Here is a 21,525-nt window from a genome sequence, read left to right as displayed (position 1 = left end):
AGTGGAGCTAGAATTGCAGGTCATGTACCATCCAGTGAGGTTGACGATAGCACTCCTGCTCTTTGGCTGGCTCCTCAGCGTAGAGGCTGTTCCTGGATATGTTAAAGAGGGCTACCCTGAGACTCCATATAAGCTTATGAAATGGAAATAATTAGTTGGAAGTTCTGAGTCTTTGGCAGCTGTAAAACCAAAATCCTGATAGGTCTACACGATGCCATTTCAAGGCAGTTATAGAAAGAGGGGCTGAGTCACTTGCAGAGAAAATGTGGGTTCTCACATGCCTGTTGTTTTAACAGCAGTTTGCTGACTGAAGAGGAAGAAACTACCATTCCCTGTTCTGCAGGCAGTTTAAGAGCCCTGTGTTCCCCTTCGAAAAGTCAGTTTTCAGGCTGCAAATGACTCTGTAGCACATGTACATGTGCTATCCTGTGAGTGGTAGTGTTTATAAACAGATGTAACACGTATCTTGCAGCTTGTGTAATTTTGAGCATTCAGCAGTGTGTACTGCAGTGATTTAGCTAGCATATGTGCCTGGATCCCTGTCCGTGGTTCATAGTCATCAGAGTATCATAGAGACTCCTGGAGTTTTAATGCCATAAGAGGGGAGGTGTATCAGGGCTCTGCCCTCTCCTGGATCCATCTGGTCTCCTGTCTGCTGCTGCCCATTTACTGGCTCGCAGCAGAAGCAGTTGTTGCCAGTTGCACATTTTACCAGCACAGGCCTGGGTAGCTGGATGCAGTTACAACTTAGAGCTTGAACAGCTTTCACAATTTTCAGGAGATTAAGCATTTTTAGATGATTGTGAGTGTGAAATGGAAGAGGCGCTTGTATTACAAAGGGCAAGACGTACACCCACCTTAGTGAACACTTGCAACTGATTTGTCAAGTTTTCAGTGGTGCTTTTCTTAGAAATATATGATTTATTCTTAGGATTGGCCAAAAAGCAGAAGTGTTCGTAGCACAGGTCTTAGGTGCGTTTGATGAGACTGCCAGGAATGGTAAGCAGGGTATCCTTAAGGCTTCATCATAGAGCCAGTTCTCTTCAGTGATTTATAAATGATTTGGATTCAGAACTCAAATGCATACTAAGCCAATTTGTAGATGGTGCTAAAATAGAAGGATCTGTTGACTCCCTTGAGGGTAGAAAGGGCTCCTCATGGGGATTCTGACAAAGTAGAGGACTGGGCAGTCACAAATCACATGAAGTTTGACAAGAGCAAGTGCTTAATTTTGCGCTTGGAATGGTGCGGCCCTGGATATTTGTCTAGAGTGCAGGATGAGAGACAGGAAAGCATCCCTGCAGAAAGGGGTTTGGGGACACTCCTTGACAGCGAGTGGCACATAAGCCAACAGTGTGCCCTGGCAGCCCAAAGGGTCAACCAAACCTGGCATACACCGAGCCCAACACTGCCAGCAGGTGAGGGGAAGGCCTGTCTGCTCTGCTCTGTGCTGTGCAGCCTCACTGGCAGCTCTGGGTGCAGCATTGGGCTTCATAATGTAAGAAGAACTTAAAACCATTAAAGAGCATTAAAGGAGGGCTACAAAGATAATGCAGGGTCTGGAGAGGAAGGTGTATGAGAAGCTGCAGAGGTCTCTGGGTCTGTTTAGCCCAGAGCAAGGCAGGCTGAGCGGAGGCCTGATGGTGGCTGCAGCTCCTCACAGGGAGCGGAGGGGCAGCGCTGAGCTCTGCTCTGTGTGACAGCGACAGGGCCAGAGGGAACAGCATGGAGCTGCGGCAGGGGAGGGACAGGGTCTGCACCACAGGGCGGTGGGCATGGAACGGGCCACCCAGGGCAGTGGGCACGGCCTCAAGCTGCCAGAGTTTAAGGAGTGTTTTTGTACAGTGCTCCCAGAACTGTGGTTTGATTTCTGGGAGGTCCTTGTGGGACCTTTCCAACTGGGGATATTGTGTGATTCTGTATTAATCATGTGCTAAGGACAAAATCAGGAGAAGCACAGTGCTGGGCACAGAATTTGCCTGCCAGAGTCCTGTCCCCTTGGGGACTGCTGTGCACAGAGACATACCCTTTGCCTTTCCAGCTCCTGCAGCTGGGGACGTGTCCTGCACCCATCCCCACACATCTATTCTGCCACTGGCAACTTTGCTGTGTCCCCACAGAATGAAAAGGAGCCGATTGTTGTCAGTTTTACTGTTAGCCACATGGTTCTTGTCATGAATTGGACCAAATCCGTTTTCAAATCATGAATAATTTATTGATTTGAGTAAGCGACCGCAAACAAAAACAGCGCTGGGCGACCACGGGAGTCACAGCTCCGCACGTGTGGCGCACCCTCCCCCTGCTGGCCCCAGCTTTTATAGTCTCTCTTGTATTCTGATTGGCTGCCGTGTTGGCCTTCCACGCCTGCGCTCCCTTGTTGCCGGGCAGTATTTCTCCGAGTGGTTCTTCTCTTCTTGTTGATTGGTCCCATTCTTCCCGCCACTCTGTTCCCCGCCGCTATGCTTTCCCGCCACTCGTTGCCACGTGGCGGGTAGACAGAAGCCGCAGAAACAGGGGCGGCAAGTGCAGGAGCCGCAGGGGCGCTTACAAAACCCGGAAGCCCGCTTGACTCCGTTCCGCGCAGCCCCCTCCCCAACAACAACAACAACATACCCAACACAATGAACAAACTTTCACCAACTTTTTACAATCCCTCCTTTTTCTTTAAACTAACTTATTTTGTTCATTGAATCTTTGGAGTGCCTGCCGGCTTAATGCATAGATCTCGTTATCTTCATCATCTTGTTCTATGGTCTCATATTTAGCTCCTACTAACATTAAATGAGCAGCTTCTGATCGGTTCTTTACTATCGTGGTTACCCAATTGAAAATACATTGTCCAAAGGTTAACACCATAATTAACAACAACAGAGATAATAATGTGGTGAGCCAAGGTGAGTAATTAAACCAGGATTCATACCAACTTTGGTGAGCCTCATTTTCTTTTTTACGTTTTTCCAATCCTTCCCTCAATTTGGTCATTGTGTCTCTTACCACCCCAGTATGGTCTGCATACATGCAGCATTCCTCCCGGAGGGCTGCACACAGTCCCCTTTTTTCAGAAAAACCAGATCCAATGCCCTTCGATTTTGAAGAACTACTTCTGAAAGGGACCTTATTGATTTTTCTAACGCTGAGATGGACTGTTCAATTTTAGCCAAGTCCTCATCTACAGCAATGCGCAGAGCTGTGAATCCTGTACCAGCTCCTGCAGCTCCTAAATCCTCAGGGTGGTATTGAATCCTTGGTATAATTATCACCTGTATACAAAAATCATGTGATATATTCCTTAAGCCTAATTAGACTCCACCGGAAAGGTTGATGTGAGCAGTGTTGTGCTGCCACACAAAACGTGATTACTGCGAGAACTCCTAAGCACCATCGCTCATTTATATCTCCCGGTTTTGGGGAGTTCAGTAAAGTCCAGCTGGATCCTTGCAAAGGGTCGATATGCCAATTCTCGCCCTCCTGGGATCCTTTTTCCTCATATTTTTCACATTTACCCTCCGGCAGGTCATACATCCATTGACAATCCCCTTTGCTACATTATATACCCCTATACACATATAATTATTAGCAAACTGGTCCACTAAGGCCTGAGTACCCCAATGTGTTTGTTCATGGAACCTCCGTAGCACCTTTGTAGCTACTGACTTTGGTAAAACCTCTCGTCCATCAGGTAGTATCCATTTCCCCGTTTCATTTTCCCGAATCCCCATTTGTATCATTTCTTTTTCCACAGACGTGAAACAAAGCAGGGGAAGGGGATTCTGTCCACCTTCTGCAAACATGGCCGGGCAATCCTCCCTCTCGGTTACCTTATATATACACATAAGAGAGGCCCTTTTGGCCTCCTAGTCAGCTAGATTATTTCCTCTAATTTGCGGATCCAGTCCTCGCTGGTGACCTTTTACATGTACTACTGCAATCTCTCTTGGTTCTCTAATAGCTTTCAAAACTTTAAGGATCAATTCCTGATGAATTAACCCCCTTCCCTGTGAGTTTATAAGTCCTCTTTCCTCCCATATTTTCCCAAAAGTGTGTACTATCCCATACGCATATTTAGAATCTATATATATTGTACCACTCTTGCCCTTTAATAGTTTTAAGGCTTGCAACAGGGCATACAATTCACAAGCTTGAGCAGACCAGCTCGGGCTTAATAGTCCTGATTCTATCACTTCAAATGTTTTTCCACTTACCAATGCATAGCCTGACTTTCTCTTTCCTTCAACTACTCTAGATGAACCATCTATGTATATCTTTTCCCCTGTAGGTAATTCCATGTCATCTAGATCGGGTCTCAGTTTTATTTGCTCCTCTATACTCCTAAGGCAATCATGTTCTAGGGGCTCGCTGGGTTCACCATAGAGAAACTGAGCTGGGGTCTGCACTGAAGTTGTTTCTAGGGTCAGTTTTGGGGAGGAAATCAGAATTCCCTCATACTTTAACAATCTTGCATCTGTGACCCATTTGTCAGCTTTTTGTTCGTGGCATTCCAGTTCAGTCCAGTGTGCATTACAAATATCACACTCCATAACCAAATAACAAGACAAAAACTTATTGGTTGTGCAGAATCGTTCCAAATGTCCACTGCTTGGGGATTATTTAGGAACAAGGTCTCCTCCACTCACAAACTATCAGTCCGGCATGAAGACTAGATTCCCAGTTCATACCTTCAGGCACATTGGGAGCAACGCTGCCTCATGTGCTGTTACCAGCAAGCTGCTGGCCAGTTGACGTCAAATCACTGGCTGCACTGGAGACATTAACCAAGGAGACGTTGACCAAAACCGGTGCTGAAATGTTCGGATCCTCACGGTGTGTAGGATGGCTCATCGTTTGGTGCCGGCTTAACCCAACGTGCCGGCAGCCAGCGGGGCCCACTTGAGGTCCCGACACAGGCGTATCCTCTGCCCATGACGAGGAGTGGCATAGGGTCTGGGAGCCATGACCCTCCGTCAGGTCTGATCAGGACCTGACCTATTGGAGTCTGTTCAGTCAGCTGATGGTCTCCCATCCGATTCTCCAGATGCTTTAAACTAAACAGTGCACACAGGAGGAGAGCGTCTGGGCACAGCTCAAGCCCCTCTAGCCCTCCCCCCTCTTTAAGCGCACGAAGACACCCCTTCAAGGTCTGATGCACACGCTCCACAATAGATTTGTTAGTGCTGTTGCCAGGAATGCTGAAGGTATGCTTAATGCCCCAAGCTGTACACCAGTGTCCAAAACGTGCACTTCTATATCCTGGGCCATTTTCAGTCTTTAACTCCTGAGGTGCACCCATGACAGCGACAGCCATGTGCAACACTCTTATGCACTGCATGGCAGTCTGTCCAGATTGTGCCACAGCCCAGAGAAAACCACTACATGTGTCAATTGTGACATGCAAGTGATGGAAACACCCAAACTCTGGGAAACCCGTAGCATCCATCTGCCGAACCTTATTTGGTCTCAAACCTATGCAACAACAACTGAAATGTGAAGCATCTGGGGTTCACCCCTGCAGGAAACCTGTCAGCCGAATGGCAACCTGGGCAATTCTGTACAACATCACGTGCAACAACTGGAACGTGAAACATCCTGTGTAGTGACCATGCTGACTGCTGGAACCGCCCACGTGACACTTGCAACACTCCATGTATATTATAGGGGGAGATTAATTTCCCCTCCAAAGGTTATCTTTTGTGCTTCCTCTAGCAAGAGAGCAGCAGCTACTACTACTTTTGCAGGCAACTAGGCCAGCCCCGGCTAACATGATCTAATAATTTAGATAGGTAAGCCACAGGCTTTTTGCCTCCTGCCCAATCCTGGGCAAGCACCCCATAAGCTGTCCCCTCCACACTGTTTACAAACAGAAAGAAATGGTTTCTTTAACTCCAGGAAGCTCAGGACTGGAGGGTGCACAAGTTCCTTCTTTAATTTATTTAATTGTCCTTCATCTGTTTCTGTCCATTTAAGTAACCCATCTTTGTTTAATTTACTATAAAGAAATTTAACTTTTCCACTGTAATCCTCTATCCATTGTCGACAATATCCTATTAATCCCAACAACTGTCATACCTGCCTTTTTGTTGTTGGGGCTTTTAGGGCCAAGATCCCCTCGACTCTCTCTGGGTCCAGTTTTTTTGTCCCTTTGCTCAGCAAATGACCCAAATACTTCACCTCTTCCTCCACAAACTGCAGTTTTGATCTAGAAACCCTTAACCCTTGTAAACTAAGGAAATTTAACAACTGTACACTAGCCTGCCTCACGCTATCTTCATCTGTCCGTGCTATTAACAAATCATCCACATACTGTAACATTGTTGTTCCCGGTGTTCTATTATAATCCTGTAAAATTTGTTCCAAGGCCTGACCAAATAAATTTGGGGATTCTATAAATCCCTGGGGAAGGACCATCCATCTTAGCTGTTGCTTCCTATGAGTATCGGGGTCTTCCCATTCGAAAGCAAAATAATCCGTGTTGTCCTTGTCTAAGGGGCATGCCCCAAATGCATCCTTTAAATCTATTACACTATACAACCGGTCATCTGGGTGCAATTGGCTTAATAGGGTATGAGGATTTGGCACTACGGAAAACCTGGTTACAGTTCTCTTATTGATTTCCCTTAAATCATGTACCAGCCTGTATTCGCCATCCTCCTTTTTTTCTTTTTTACTTATTTTGTAAACCTCCGCCCTGTTCCGCGGACACTCGGTACCTGGCCCTGGGCTGAGGGAAACGACACGAGGGCCCCGCGAGGTGCCTCCACCCGCCCGCTCGGTCGCCCGACGTCCGGGACGGCGCGCCGAGGGGAAACCCGGCAACCGGCCCCGGCGACCCTCGGGGGAGCGTCCGCCCGCGGGGGCGCACCCGTCGTCCGCCGCCACCACCTCGCCCTCCTCCCGGGACCCGGGGTTTCCCTCCGTAACCCGGCGCCCGCCGGCAACTGCGGCCGGGAGAAGCGCGGCTCGGACCGCCCCGCCCGCGCGGGACTCGAGCCGCCCGGCCACCGATCGGACGGCCCGGAGCCGGAGGCGGACCGGACCGGCGACGGACCGGCGCCGCGGGGAGAGCGCGAGGAGAGGAAAGAGGGGAAGACCGCAGCGAGGGGGGCGGGTCGGTGCTCCCGGACCCCGGCGCGACGACACCCTCCCCGCCAACCCCCCGCTTCCTTGGCAGACGGGGCCGTCGGTTCGGGTGGGGGGTATGTAGGGCGGTGGTGACACTGGGACTTCTAAATCCCTTATCTTCTTCTTCCGCCCTCCTTTTTCTTTAGAGGGTATAAATGCATAAGGTATCCAGACGTGGGCATACTCACTTTCCTCTGAACTACCCAGTCCTCAGAGGAGCCAAAAAGGGCCAAAATACACTCTCCCCTTTTATGGGCTTATTGCCCCACACTAAATCATTTTGACTTTACTTTTTCCCCGCCTAGAAGGGGAATCATTCCAATTCTTAATCATTAGCCCTAATGGACTGTCTGGGGGAATAGGGGGTATACCTATACCCACACCACTAGTTCCCCCACCCATGGGACCAGAAGGCTTACTCTTCTTCTGTCCCATCTTCCGGAGCACCTTCACACACACTCACAACGCTTCCCCTTTGTCGTGGCCCAGTCCCTCGCGGGATGTGGGAACCGCACTACCGAGGGGTCCGCACTCGCTCCGCCCACAATTGGACGTCTCAGTCGTTGTGCTCCGGGATACCCAACCCCAACCGAACGGATCACCGGCCTATACTTACCCACCCCGTGGGTCTTCGCTCGGTCTTCGTGCACAAAGATTACTAGGGGTTTACCGGTTTTATTTTGTTTGCGTCCTTATTTTAGGTTCGTCGGTGAAGGGCTTGAGCAGGAGTTTCCACTCCTGGGGCCGCTGAAATCAGCGGGGCGCCTCCCCAGAAGGACCCCTGATCAAATCTCCTTCATCCGAGTCACGGCACCAAATTGTCATGAATTGGACCAAATCCGTTTTCAAATCATGAATAATTTATTGATTTGAGTAAGCGACCGCAAACAAAAACAGCGCTGGGCGACCACGGGAGTCACAGCTCCGCACGTGTGGCGCACCCTCCCCCTGCTGGCCCCAGCTTTTATAGTCTCTCTTGTATTCTGATTGGCTGCCGTGTTGGCCTTCCACGCCTGCGCTCCCTTGTTGCCGGGCAGTATTTCTCCGAGTGGTTCTTCTCTTCTTGTTGATTGGTCCCATTCTTCCCGCCACTCTGTTCCCCGCCGCTATGCTTTCCCGCCACTCGTTGCCACGTGGCGGGTAGACAGAAGCCGCAGAAACAGGGGCGGCAAGTGCAGGAGCCGCAGGGGCGCTTACAAAACCCGGAAGCCCGCTTGACTCCGTTCCGCGCAGCCCCCTCCCCAACAACAACAACAACATACCCAACACAATGAACAAACTTTCACCAACTTTTTACAGTTCTGAATAAGAACTGGGAGCTGACAGGAACTGTCAGTTTTTACTGTGAGCAGCAAAGGCATTGAAGCTGTCTATCTGCAAACATAGGACAACAACATGTCGGATTTCACTTCATCTTCTTTGTCATGAGAGCTAGAAACTGGAATTACTGCTTTGTGCAGTGAAAGCAGGCACAGATTAATGATGATTTCAGCAGAGCATCCCCTGTTCACTCTGAGCAAATAGTTTCGGTAGATTTTCTTTTTTCTTTTACCCTGCATCTAAACAAAAAAGTACAAGTAGGGCAAATATCCGAGCATGTGAATTTAAAAAAATACTTTGTTTCTTACAGTAATTTTGTTTACCTGGATACTTGAAATCACAGACTTAGGAAGGTAAATGGATAGAACTGATAGTGTATCACATATGACTATTTAAAATATAGTATTTAAATATGTGATTATGTAAAATGTATTAGACATGTTTCTGTAATATCTGTGGGATGTTGAGATTTATATGCTGGTATCAATATTGTGGCAGTGTTTATATTAAAAGGCTGATTTTGTTTGGTTGATCTGAAGTTACTTAGAATGATTCAAACACACTGTTATTCATGCAGCTTCTGAGACTGAGAGGAGGGTGTCACCACTTTGTACCAATTTATTTTGAAACGATAAGTAGATGTTTGTCTCATACTCCCTTCAGGTTGCAAGTTGCCTTGTGTGTTGGGATTACAGGGCTTGCTTCCAGCTTTGCAAGGTGAAATAGTTTGCTAATTTCCTTAAATGTTTTCAGTGATGCTCAGAGTAGCAGTTAGTCGCTTGTTCTATCGATCTGTCCTCACTTAAGTGGCTCCTGGTTAAGAGAGGCTTTTTATGATCGTCTGCTGTGTGACTTGAGATGTTTTTTGTCAGCCAGAACGTGCCAGTTGCCAGCAGCTGGAGTCTGCGTGCTTGTATGAAATAATTTATTCATGCAGGATAATACTCCTTAACATTTAACAGGTAATGAACGTGACATAAATTTCTTTCTTGCTTTTAATTTTTCCCTTTCCTCTTCTAATGTGCAAACAGGCAGCTCTGGTACTCTAAATAATAAGTAATTTTTGGCCATCTGTCAAAAGGAAATTTCAATACAAATTTAAATTAATGGTGCCTGAAATTTTTTATAGCTCCTCTAAAAGCCTCTAATGTGCAGAAAATTCTGAATCTGCTGGTAGTAATTAGTGTAGCATGTAATGAGGATATGGGCAACATTATACAGCCCCAGTGTAACGTTTTGATATGGTAGCAAAATTTTGATTTATACAAGGTTGTGCCTGGGTTTAATTGTGAGAGACACTTTAAAGTGTTTTCTTGCTGATACAGATTATTAGGCAGGGCAGATTTTAGAATAGCTCATAAAGTGCAAATTTACGCTTTAGTGTACACTTCAGATAATGCCGGTATCCTACCCAGGAGCGTGGTGTAGGTGTAGCATTACCTCTCTCCGTTTCTTGCCACTGCTTCCAGTGCCTTTGATTAGTTGGGCAGTTCCGATCAGGAAACTTGTATTCTTCATTTATGCTCACTGAGATCCTTTCCTTAACTCTGCCTATATGTATATGCTATGCTGGGAAGCTCAGGCTTCTTTTTCACAGGGGTGCTTACTGTGTGAGATCTATCTCTTTCAATGAGCAGAGCAGGAAGGAGAGGACTGAGCTGGTGATACCTCTTGTGTGTATGAGGTTTTACAGGTTCTTACTGTGGCAAGTAAGTTGTTCCTGTCACTGGTGAGCACTGAGGCCAAGATATTGTGTCTGGAACTGGGGACTAAGGCAAGCTGGCATCAGAAGTCTGTTTCTTTTCAGGCACAATTCCATTCCACTTTGTATCAGTCTTCTAAACACGATGTGTTTTGCCTGATAAGACAGCCCAGGCTTACATCATTCCTATCACCTCCCTGGAGTGAGCAGTTTTCTGCTGAAACCAAGTAGGGACTTTCCAGATAATATGAGATTGTCCAAAAGCTATTCCTAAATAATAGATGATCATCTACACAGCAAGCTCTGTGGAGGAGGGTGGCTTTGAGAACTGTTAGATTTCATGTTGGTTTTAGTCTTGAATCCCTCACAAAGTCTGAACTGTGGAAGATGGCTAGATGCAGTAAACTGGGTCATGGGTCTGCTCTCCGTGCAGACAGGAGAGGGAAGGGCAGCAAGCACAGAGGCTGTGCTGAGAGTGCAGCACTGGCTTAATGGCTCTAGGGGAATGTGATGTGTTTAGGTACAAGGACAAACAGACTGCTCAGCAGTTAGCCGTGTGCCTTTTCTGAGAAGTACTGATATGTCACCTTTGTAAGCTACTAAATACATTTGGCTTTTTTTTTTTTTTTTTTTTAAAAAAAAACTAATAAATAAGTAAAAGGTTCTGTGGTGTGCTCTTACTTTCTAATTACTCTCATAAGGGGGTTTTCCACTTCCTGTAAGGACTGCTGATGCATGAGGCAGGTCATTCTTCCTGGCCTTACTCCTCAACTACCTTCTCTGGTAGTTTCTCTGGTTCCTAAAAAAATCTCATTGTGGAAATTGCTCTCTGAAGTACCTTTGGAAGCAGTTTGTGTGTGAAGGTGTCACATGGAAAACAGTTTATCAAGTGCTGACAGTCTCTTCCCGTGGCTCTGTATGAGGCACCTGGAGTAAAGCAGCCCTAGATGTCGGCTGATGGGAATCTGTCACCACCGTTAATATCTCTTAGTGAGGTATTCAAGAACTTCAAAGTCTTCTGATTCTTGTACACAGGATATAGCTTTTGCAGCTTTTTCTGTATCTGGTATTAATCCATCTTCATACATACGAATATGTTATCTGTTTGTGGGTTTGGGGTTTTTTTGTCTTGCTGTTTTTTTCATTTGAATTGTAAGTTATATGGGGCTGAAACCATGCCTGTAGTAAGACATGCAAACATTATGGTAACTTTTGATTTCTGTGTCAGATTGTACTGTTTCAGCAGCAATAAGAGTCCGTAATTAAAAGCTGAAGTCTTGTGGCGGGAATAAAACAGCTTGTTTGCAATCCCTCTGGAAATAAAGGTTTACATGAAAGGATTATTCTAGTTTGTGAATTAACAAATCAAATGCAGATTTGAGATGAATTTCTGTCTAACGTGTTAGTTGAACGAGAAGTAGTCTGTCAGGGCGTATTCAGGTGGTTTTAGCAGTGAGATTACTTTTGCCTTAATCTTTGGGAAAGCTAATAATTAAACATGCAGCAAATACAGAGGAGGGGGGCTGGTGTGAGTCTCATGTTCCGTTTACATTTCTTGTGGCAGGTGCTCTAGTGCTTGTGAAAACCTGAGCCTGTCTTAATTTAGCTTCTTGAGCTGTTAGCCACTATTAAGGTTTTAGACCTCTGTTCATGTAGTGTGTAAGTAAGAGTAAGCTGCTTGCTCTTGCAGCTGTTAGGTGATACTTTAAAACAAAACAAAACAATATATATGTATATATATATATATATACATATATATATATATATGAATGTAATACTTCTATAAAGATCAAGGTAGTTTTAAAGAAATAAAAATAATAACAAATATGTATGATCAGCTGTCTGGGTATCTCCAAATGTAATTGCGTTGCACAGACTTTATTCTTTCCTTGGTAGGGGAACACCACAAACTGATGTGTGGTACGGTAGTAGACTTCATCTTAATTGTCAAGCTTCTTTTATGTGAGATTTCCTCCGGTGATGTGAGTCTCTTGCCAAATGCTGTTACATTCAGTTTGTATTTAACAAGCCAAAGAAACATAGTTATCTGTTACATGCCTAAAGAAAGTTACAGAATTTATTTCCTGATCATTTTATTTTGCCACTTTAATACCACTCTGCTGAAAAGCACTTCACAGGCTTGTAAAAATCAAAACATATTTTGTATTCGTGTCACAGCTTCTGTGTGTGCCTTTCTCTGCACAGAAAAAGGGCGTTGCGTGTATTTTGCTTTCTGTAATGATGAAGTGGTAATTTGGAGCTGAACATGTTTTAACTAAACTTTGCTCCACAAGAGTTGTGTTTTTTGATCTTCATGGGTGTTTTGAGGGTAGCGTTATCAAAATATAATGAGTAACTTCTGTTGACTTGTGATACAATAATTTGTTCAGTATTAATTGATATCTGCCTCTGGGCATGTAAGCAGTGTTGAACGTAACAGGTGCCCTAATTCCAGAAAATGTGTTGTAATTGTTTGTTTGTGGAACAGATGAATAAATATCTGTGGGGCATAGCTGGTCCTCAGGTGGTGAACGTGAATGGATTAATGATGTGATTGGGTGAGACATGCTTGTTTGTTGCAGTCTCGTCCAGTAACTGTCTGCTGAAGCAGAACAAATATTAATTAGCAGGGTCCTGTTTGTTGTCTTGGTCTATCTTACAGAGCTGATGTTTTTGGCATTACTTTTTTCTTTTCTTTCTTTTGTTTTTTTTTTTTTAATTGCAATAACCTTTTCATGGCTAGACTTCATTCAAGTCTGGTTTTAATGGATTTTTAAAACACAAAACTGAACCTCAGGTGTATCTCCCTTCTTCTTTTCTTTTTAAAGTTGCATTTCTGTCATTCAGTGTCACATCATTTGCCTACTTAATGGGGTCATTTGGGAATTTTAATTTAGTATAGAATATTCCTATGAAGGTAGCAGCATGCACTCTGTTATCAAAGAATTAGTTGCTTCTGCCTTGTCTGATGGTTTCTTCTCCTCTACCCAGTGGCTTTTTAATGACTTCTGTATATGAAAGTATGCTGGCCTCTTTCACTGTATCCTTGCGCCTGTTACAGCAGGGTGACTCTTATTCAGCAGTGTGCCCACATTTGGATGAACTCCTACAGTGCTTCTCACTATTAAACTTTATTTTGGCACTCAGTGATTTACGGCAACTCAAATGTTCTCTCTCCAGATGCTTTCTTCACCTAGGAGGCAAACACTTACATGGGCTGTAATTTCTAACCTGAGCAGTCATGTCTAATTATTTCCATGGCAACAGACTATGATGATGAAAATACAGGATTATGACTTCACATTGTAGAGCAGGAAGAGGAAGTTTGCTGGGGTGAGGAGGTGGGTGGAAAGGCCTTCTCCAGCGTGAAGTCTTTGACAGTGTAATAGTTGGGAGGAGCTAAAGGGAGGGAATGCATTTATTTATTATATATTTATTTGATGTTCTCATTATAATTTAAGTGTGGAATTAAGATCATGTATTAAAAGCCTGTATGCTTGGCATTTGTGGCTTACACCAGTTTACTCAGGGTGAACATGTTTGGAGTAGAGCACGTATCTGTAGATTAGGTTAAACAGGTATTAGTCAAAGTAGTGGGAGAAAATGGGTAGCATACATCAACTTTTATTGAAGTGGAAACAAACTAGGTGACTGCTTTTCTGCTTTATAGATCTGTGTTGGCAACGTGATCAGTTCTTTTTCTCTGTGTCTAGCAATTCGTATTTTGAGTTGTTATTAAGACCTTTGTATCCGAAGTAATTTGAGACATCCCTTATTATAATGCAAATCAGTGGATTCATTGGGCACTCTAAATGTATTAGACAGAGAGGAGAAGAAAAGATTACTTCCTAGAATCAGAGACATGGGTGAAAGGCAATGAAACTTGCTGTCCTTTAGCTAAAGTCATTGACTGCTAATTGTAGGTTAATGTTTGCATTTCATTGTTCTGTCTCTTCACTTGCACTGGGAAAAATGTATATTCCCAGTCAGAGTGTTTCCAGTTTCTTAGGCTGATTTTAGAAGAAGCAGGAGGAAATGAATGGTCTGACTGACTCCTAAGTTGTTACGAAAGACTGTTGAGCGCATCATGAATTGCTAAGTTTTAGGTGTGTTTTTGAGGGAAGAATCAATTACGCTGGCCAGTGGGAATCAGCCGTTGAGGAGAATTTGTAGGGAAGTTCCACCATGCCTTTCCCTGGTGCACTTCTAATTGAGCTGAATAATTAATTAAATATCTGAAGCTCAATTAACCTATTCTGCTTAACAATTTGAAAAGTTCTGTGTTTTTTCGTGAGCGACATTTGGCCTTTTGAAGAACAAAAAATTGGAAATGCTAATGTTTTTCAGCCAACTAAGGGAAGAAAATAAAAATGTCTCCATAGCAACAAAGCTTCTTTCTAGATGGTTTCCTAAGATATGCCTGAACCAGAAGCAGATGTCTGATTTGAGAATCTTGCCTCCTTCAATGTAAACAAATAACTTCTAGGCAGGTGTTGGAAATAATATGGAAATCCTATTAAGGGGCCCTGGGTTCCTGTCACTCAGGAAGCCCTTGCCACAAAAGGGCTGGTTGTGTGAATAAAGGAGGCAGAGTAAATTCTCATTAGGCTTTAGCTTTTCCCAGGAAATGATTGTCTCTGGGTGCTCTTTCTCCCGCGAATCTGAATGTAAGCCGTTTCTTCTATTGATTCCCTCTGCTGCCCTCGCCTTCTCACTCTCCATTCCAGCCAGATTAATGCTTGATGTGCGCTGCTGCTGCTGACAATGATGGTGCTGGTGCCACAAGAGTTGTGACATTTGTGATGGTGACCCCATCCGTCGTAGGCAAGCTCTAGCTCATTGGTGTCCATGTATAGGCGGTACTGCAGTTCCATATGTACCACCTTCTTCAGAGTGGCTGCAGTGGCAGCCTTGTCTTGGTGGGGTCATGAGTGGCAGAATCCAAAATGAGGTTTCCAGACTCCTTGTAGGAATCTGTGTAGGAAGTCAGTGTGCTGGGTTTTTGGTTTTTGTTTTTGTTGTTTTTTTTTTTCAACCCCTTTCAAAGTTGAAAGTAAAACACATCATGCCCAGAGCTGGTAACCTGTCACTGATGCTGTGCTCATGCTTGCACCTCCCTGTGCCAGGCTTAGCCCAGGCCCTGCCATGTGAACCCCGCTAGTGCAGAGCAGCCTCTCTGCAGCCTGCAGGTGAAGCCTCCAAGGCAGTGTAAGCAGGAGTGGGCTCAGGAACATGCTTTCTGGAGTTTTCAGGCTGCAAACAGGGGACCGACCCCTCCTTCCCCATCCTTCCGTGCAGAAGGTATGCACAGAGATGCTCTTAATCACACTCAGAGGGTTAAATGTGGATAAACACAAAACAAGGCTTCTGAAAAGCCTGGCAATTACCATGCTGTGTTTCTCGGACGATAGCCCCCGAGATGTACTTCATAAAGCCAATAAAGCGCACACTGGTGGTCTCACGTTGCCCTGGCAACAGACCACAGGGCACCCTGTGTGTGAAATGCATGAATATCTGTGAATTAATCGTTTTTTGTTGTTGTTATTTTGTTTTTCTTTTGTTGTTGTTGTTTGTTTGTATTTTTTAAGTTTGTCCATCCTTGGGTACTGGTGGGGCTGTGCTAGTCAGTGCCTGTGCCAGGGCTACCAGGCTACCAGGGCCACCCTGCTGCTGCCTTTGCCTATGTCCTGGCCACACTCCAGTGGCAGTGGACCTGCCCTGCTTTTGCAGGATGCTCATGGCACACTTGGGGAAATAAGCCAGTCTGGGTGGCCATGGGTTCATTGGCCTGCCATGTGAAAGACTGAAGTGATTGCTTCTATCTGCACTGCAGTTTACTGGAATTCTCCATTCTCCTGCTTCACTCTTATGGGACAGTGGCAAGCAAAGAGGCACAGTGCTGGCTCTCTGCAGCATGGAGGTGCACCCAGTGGGCAGCTTGCTTGCCTCTTTGTGTCTTGGTCCTGCAGCACCGTTCCCAGTTGTGCAAAGTAGTGGGTGTCTATGCCACCCTCGTCCCGGTTCAACAGGCTGCAGGCGGGGCTGGCAGCTTCTTGCCCCACCGTACTCCACCAAGTCTCCGGGAGGACTGTAGGGGGAACACTGTGTATGTCGTATCAGCAGCTAATGCTGGATGCAGCCAGGGTTTTAATGAAGTACTGAGAGTGAAATGCCGCTCTAATCTGCTAATTGCATTATGGGGACGGCAGATTGCTCTGAATCACTTCTTTCTGAGCTGCAAGCTTATCAAAGAGTACCGAGGTGCTTTTAAGTGAGGCACTGCAGCCGGCCGGACGCTGCTTGTTTGCATACGAATATGAGCAGGCACAGCTGTACCACTGTTTCCCTGCCTCTCGAGAGGCAGCAAATGCAGCTGTGGGAGTTTCCCTAATGCGTGCTTATGAGTAAGTGGGACGAAGGGGCGGGAGAAGGGAAGGATTTCGACACGGCTCGTTCCTTCTTTGGCTCTCAGGATAAGTGGTCTGCCTCAGCTTCTCTGTGCAGTAAAGCTGGCATATTTCAAGCTAGTTTTTGAAAGAGGGCAGAAAGCATTTTCTTGTTAGGCCAAAGTAATTAGCAGTCATGATTTTGCTGAGGTTGTCCAGCCAGTTGTCTGGCTGGTGGTGTGGCACAACTGTATGGAATTGGGGCCAGGAGATACCTCCCAGCTGGGCAGCCCCACAGACCAGGCTGTGTGTGGGATGTGTGCTGTGAGCTTGGCTCTGGCCGCATAGTTGGCTTGGCAGCTGTCACAACTTGTTCTGAGTCCTTTGCTCACTGTATTTCAATAACAGGAGTTGAGTATGGACCCTGTACAAGTTGAGAACTATTGGTGATGGGTGGATGGTTGGACTGGGTGTTCCTGTGGTTCTTCTCCAACCTTGGTGATTTTATGATTCTATGAACATGTGGGAAGACCATGTAGATAAGTCATTGCTTGCACTGAGTTAAAAAGCCAGTCCTGAGCAAATTAACGTGAACCTTTACCGTGGGATTTTACAGTCCTGGGCATACTAGGAAATCCTTCTAATTGGCTTGAAGTAGTTATAGCTGTGTCTTTAAATGTCTTGTCTCTCCTTGTTTTTTGCTGGATTTGTATTTGTTAATGCTCTGTGTCTGTCACACCTCTCTTTCAGAGCTTACTTTAATAATACCGAAATGCAGTTTACTTTGCAAGAAACAAATGTTTTGTTTTTTCTCCCCTGCTTCGAGGAGTTTCTTTCAGTGACCTGCAAATATTATTTTGCAGTGAGCTTTGTTGTTCCATACTGCAAAATATGAGAGGAATTCTGAATAATGTCTGAATAATTTAGAAATAAGCCCTTTAAAATCAGTTAGCAGTAAGCCTTGTGGGGTGAGAGAAACCCATTTTCTGCTATTCCCTTGAAGTAAAGTGTCTTTCCAAGTGCCCTGTCAGTATGCGTAATTGGCGTCAGAGCAGGAAAGGCAGCTTGCTTTCAGTATAAAGACAGCCTGTCCAGGGTCCATTTGGTGCCTTTGTAAAAAGCTCTGTATGGTCGCCACCTAGGTAGCCGGGAAGCTTTATGTCGCACTGCGGGGTATTTGAAAGCAATTAAGTATTTAGCAGACCTTCTATAGGACTCTTGTGTGTCTTATGAAGCTTTTCTGCTAACTGCATTGCCTCCAGCGATGGCAGAGGTTGGAAATGCCATTTTGGGGCTTTTCCTCCTCTGGATAAGGAAAGGGAGAAGTTACTGTGTGATGTTATCTCTCATCCCTGGTCTTAAAGTATCTAGTGCCAGACTGCTTAGTTTTTTCTCCAGTTCATCTGTGCAAGATGTAATCCTTTTGATACCAGGTGTTTTCTGTGTGCCGGTACCTCCCCGTTGTGCCTTTGGTCCCCATGAACCCTAAGCCATTTCTTAGACAAAACTAATCGACTGAAGCAATGAAGATACTGCTCTTAGAAATACTGATCAAACAAGGTCAGTGTTGCAAATGGCACTAGCTTGATTTATAGTAAAGCAATGGCTGGATTTATAGTAGTAAATGTAACTGCAGCTGCCCACCAATCAGTGTGGGGCTGAAATGCATATTCAGCATGCACAGCCGCAATGGTAGATGTCAAAAATAAAGTATTTATAAGTGTATTTGGTACTATGTTCTGGCTCAAAATATGTATGTGTCCAGCTCTTTACTGTGATGGGTATGTAAACTGGTCTTAGACGAAGCAGTTGTTCGCGTCCACGCTTTTTCGTGAATAATTACTAAAATTAAAACAAGTACCGCTTCTTAACTAACTAATCTGTTCTCTTAAAGCTTATAAATAGTATGTTAGCAATTGTGTGGTTATGGCTAAAGCTACTAACCAAGGAAATGGAAATTCTAAATGTGGCTGTTTCTTATCCTGAAGAGAAGTAAAAAATTGTAGTGCTTAACACTTAAACCAGTATTACAATGCATCGTGTTTACACTGCTCTTTCGAAGTGTAAACATGAATCCTCGTGAAACCTCTAAAGGAAAGAACATGAGCATTCACCTTACAGCTGAAGAGAAGGAAACACTGAAGTGGGTGATTAGTAAGAGATGAAATGAGCAATGTAGAGAGAGAGATGTGGGAATAAGTGCATGTTGCCTGTGTCCACCTTGCTGACTGCTGTGTTTATTTGTATCCACAGCATACATATTCTCTAGAGACGACTCTTTTACAACCTGTATTTGAAAAGGAGAAGAAAAATTGTAGGCAGCAGCCTTGATCATGCTGTATAAAAATCAGGCAACTAATAGACGAACATGTGTCGTACTTGTTTTTTTTAAGAAACTTGCCTGCTTTCTGAATAGTAATATTCTAAAAATTGAATAGGAAGGCATTAGCCCTTTGAACGTTATGCTTTTCAGTGGGTTTCCATTGTCCTCTGTTATGTCAGAATTTGCCTAATGTTTCCTTTTCTCCCGTTGGACATCTGGTAGTTTCTGGGAAATATTTGAAGAGCCATCATTTAGTAGTTAACGGGCAAAGCTTTGAATAATTCACACAACAAGTGATTAGGCAAGCACTTGTCTATCTAACTGAATTATTCTGCATGTTTGCTGAAGCAGTAAAGCAGGAGAACAGCATTTCCTTCTCTGGAGGGTTTACAGTGGTAGTATTGACCCACCTAGTTATTGGGTTTCAGCCTTTTGTTGACACTGTTGTAAATGAAAGCAGCCTGGACAGGCACTGAGCAGCTGGGCTGGATAATTGTGAAGGATTCATGCTTGTTGCTGTTACCCCCAGTGTTTGTAGTGGGTTTGTTTGCTTTGACTTTTGTTGAACTGTTGACAAAAGCATTAGATACAAATGGGAACAAATAAAGTGTTGAGATGCCAGGAGGGGTTGGCAATAGTAGTGTTTTTCTTTTTGACTTAGATGGGGAATGTCGACACTTAACAGGATGGGAAATGGAAGGTGTGTTCGCTGTTTGTGTGCTCCCCCTCCCCTTTTTCTTCCTTTCCTAACTGCTAAATATGTTTTGGCAAACACAGGTGAATAAAAACAGAGCAGAGGCGATTTCACCATTGCCTTAACTCTTTGGCACCACATTTTTGAAGCTCTTTCTGACTGTGGATGTCTTGCTGGGCAAATCCAGCTCCTAGCATGAAAGGATTAAGTATGAAAAAGGGAGGAAGGAAAAAAAGAAAAGAAAAGGAGGGGGGAGGTAGAAGGGGGTAGAGTTGGGAAAAGAGAGGATTAAATAGAATGATATACACTGAAGTAGTATAGCCAGCAAAATTGAAGTCATTTACTGGAACGCTTTTAATTTGGTTTAAACAAAATACTCTTTTGTATATTCAAATAGGGAGTAGCTCAGCTGTTGTGAAGCCAGAAAATTAATGGTATTTTTAGTGAAATAGCAAAAGCATGTCAACAACATAGCTGAGGATGATAATGTTGGCATTTTATTCATGAGGAATTATCAATGCAGGTTACTGGACAACATAGTGTGACTGGAATGATTGAGCACAGGGGGGAAGCGGCTGTCCTTCTGTAAGATGATTTCATTTTGCATTTAGCCTTTCAAGAAGAGAGGAAGGAGAGAGAAAGAAAGCGTTTAAAAATAGGTGTCTGAGAGGCCTATCCTTGTGCTTTCTGGCTCCCAAAGTCTAACCTTTTTACCTCTGCCTGACTCACAGTTTTGTTACCGCTGCTTTTTTGCCAGATGTCTTTCTTTTCAAGGCTGTCATGAGGGACGGCAGAGAATAGAGAGAGAAGAAAAGAATTACTTTAGGATATCTCTGCTAAAAAGGCAGTTTTGGCCCTGGAAGAGATTCAAGCTTGTTCCAGCCATCTTGGCTCTGACTTTTGCGCCTCAGCATTGTGTGTGTGGGACCCCTAATGCATTTAATGCGTTGTGAAATACGGTTACTGTGTCTGGTCATGGAGGAAGAAGGTGTATGATCTGGAAGGTGTTAGCACTTAGCAAGAGAGATGCTTCATATTTGTTACTGCAGCTACGGCTTTCTTATTAGCAATCAACATCCCAGTGTTGTGCAGGTCAACTAGAAAGTGGCAAATAGAGTTCACAGGGGTGAAGATGGCACTACGGTGAAAGGAGAATGCGGTTTTGTGTGGCTTTCTGAAGTATTCCTTGTCTCTGCTGTGGCCTGTGTGCCTGGTGGTATTTGAGGCATCCAGAGGGCTCGGAGCACTGAAGCTGTCATATGCAAATATCTTTTGTTCCCTGTTTTCATGGAGCTTCAAGTTGTCCTAAAGCCTAATGCCTAGTAGCAAGGTAATCGCGGTGTTTATGGACACACTTTGCGCAATCATCCATGAGTGCTTTCTTTATTCTCCTTTGTTCTGGTTGCCATATTGTTCCTAGTCTCTTCACATTAACAAAAGAAGGGAAGCACAGAAAGAAATAAGGAAGAAATTGCCTTTTACTGCTGCCATTGCTGAGTTTTTTGTAACATGCACTGTTTGTTGTGCCAAACCGGAGCTCTGTGGACGTCAGCAAGGAACATTTTGCCCAGATGTTAAATATTATGGGATCAGGGCCTGAATTTGTTATTAATCCTACAAATATTAAAAGAAAGTGAAGAAATATCAAGCTATTTCCAGCAGACATGTACTGGGAGTGGTGTTACTGTAAATATCAGCTTGTGCATGATGAATCCCCTATTCTTCTTGTCTGTCTCTTTAGGGAATGCTCTTAAGAATTCTGCAGGGGGGCTGAAGAAATTCTCATAGCAAATTTCAACCCCGAATAAAGGAAAAATGAGAAATCTCTGAGAAGTAGAGACTTAAAGCCCAGTCAAAACAAATATATCCCATAATCATCTCTGCACAGCATTTGAGAAATCCAGTTTTGAATCATGTAAATTATGCAGAAATTCAGAAAAATAACTTGTGAATGTTCAGTGGCATTGTCTGGATGGTTTTTAAT

General features: G+C 44.5%; 1 protein-coding gene across 3 annotated transcripts in view; it reads left to right on the top strand.

Moving 5' to 3' along the window:
- The window catches only part of LOC140263718 (transducin-like enhancer protein 4), a 108,332-nt gene that overhangs the window by 54,203 nt on the left and 32,604 nt on the right, over nucleotides 1-21,525 (top strand). The gene's annotated exons all lie outside the window — the stretch shown is intronic.

Source organism: Excalfactoria chinensis, chromosome Z (assembly GCF_039878825.1).
Source record: "Excalfactoria chinensis isolate bCotChi1 chromosome Z, bCotChi1.hap2, whole genome shotgun sequence".
In the NCBI taxonomy this organism is placed as follows: domain Eukaryota; kingdom Metazoa; phylum Chordata; class Aves; order Galliformes; family Phasianidae; genus Excalfactoria; species Excalfactoria chinensis.
This window is presented reverse-complemented; position numbering and strand designations above follow the sequence as displayed.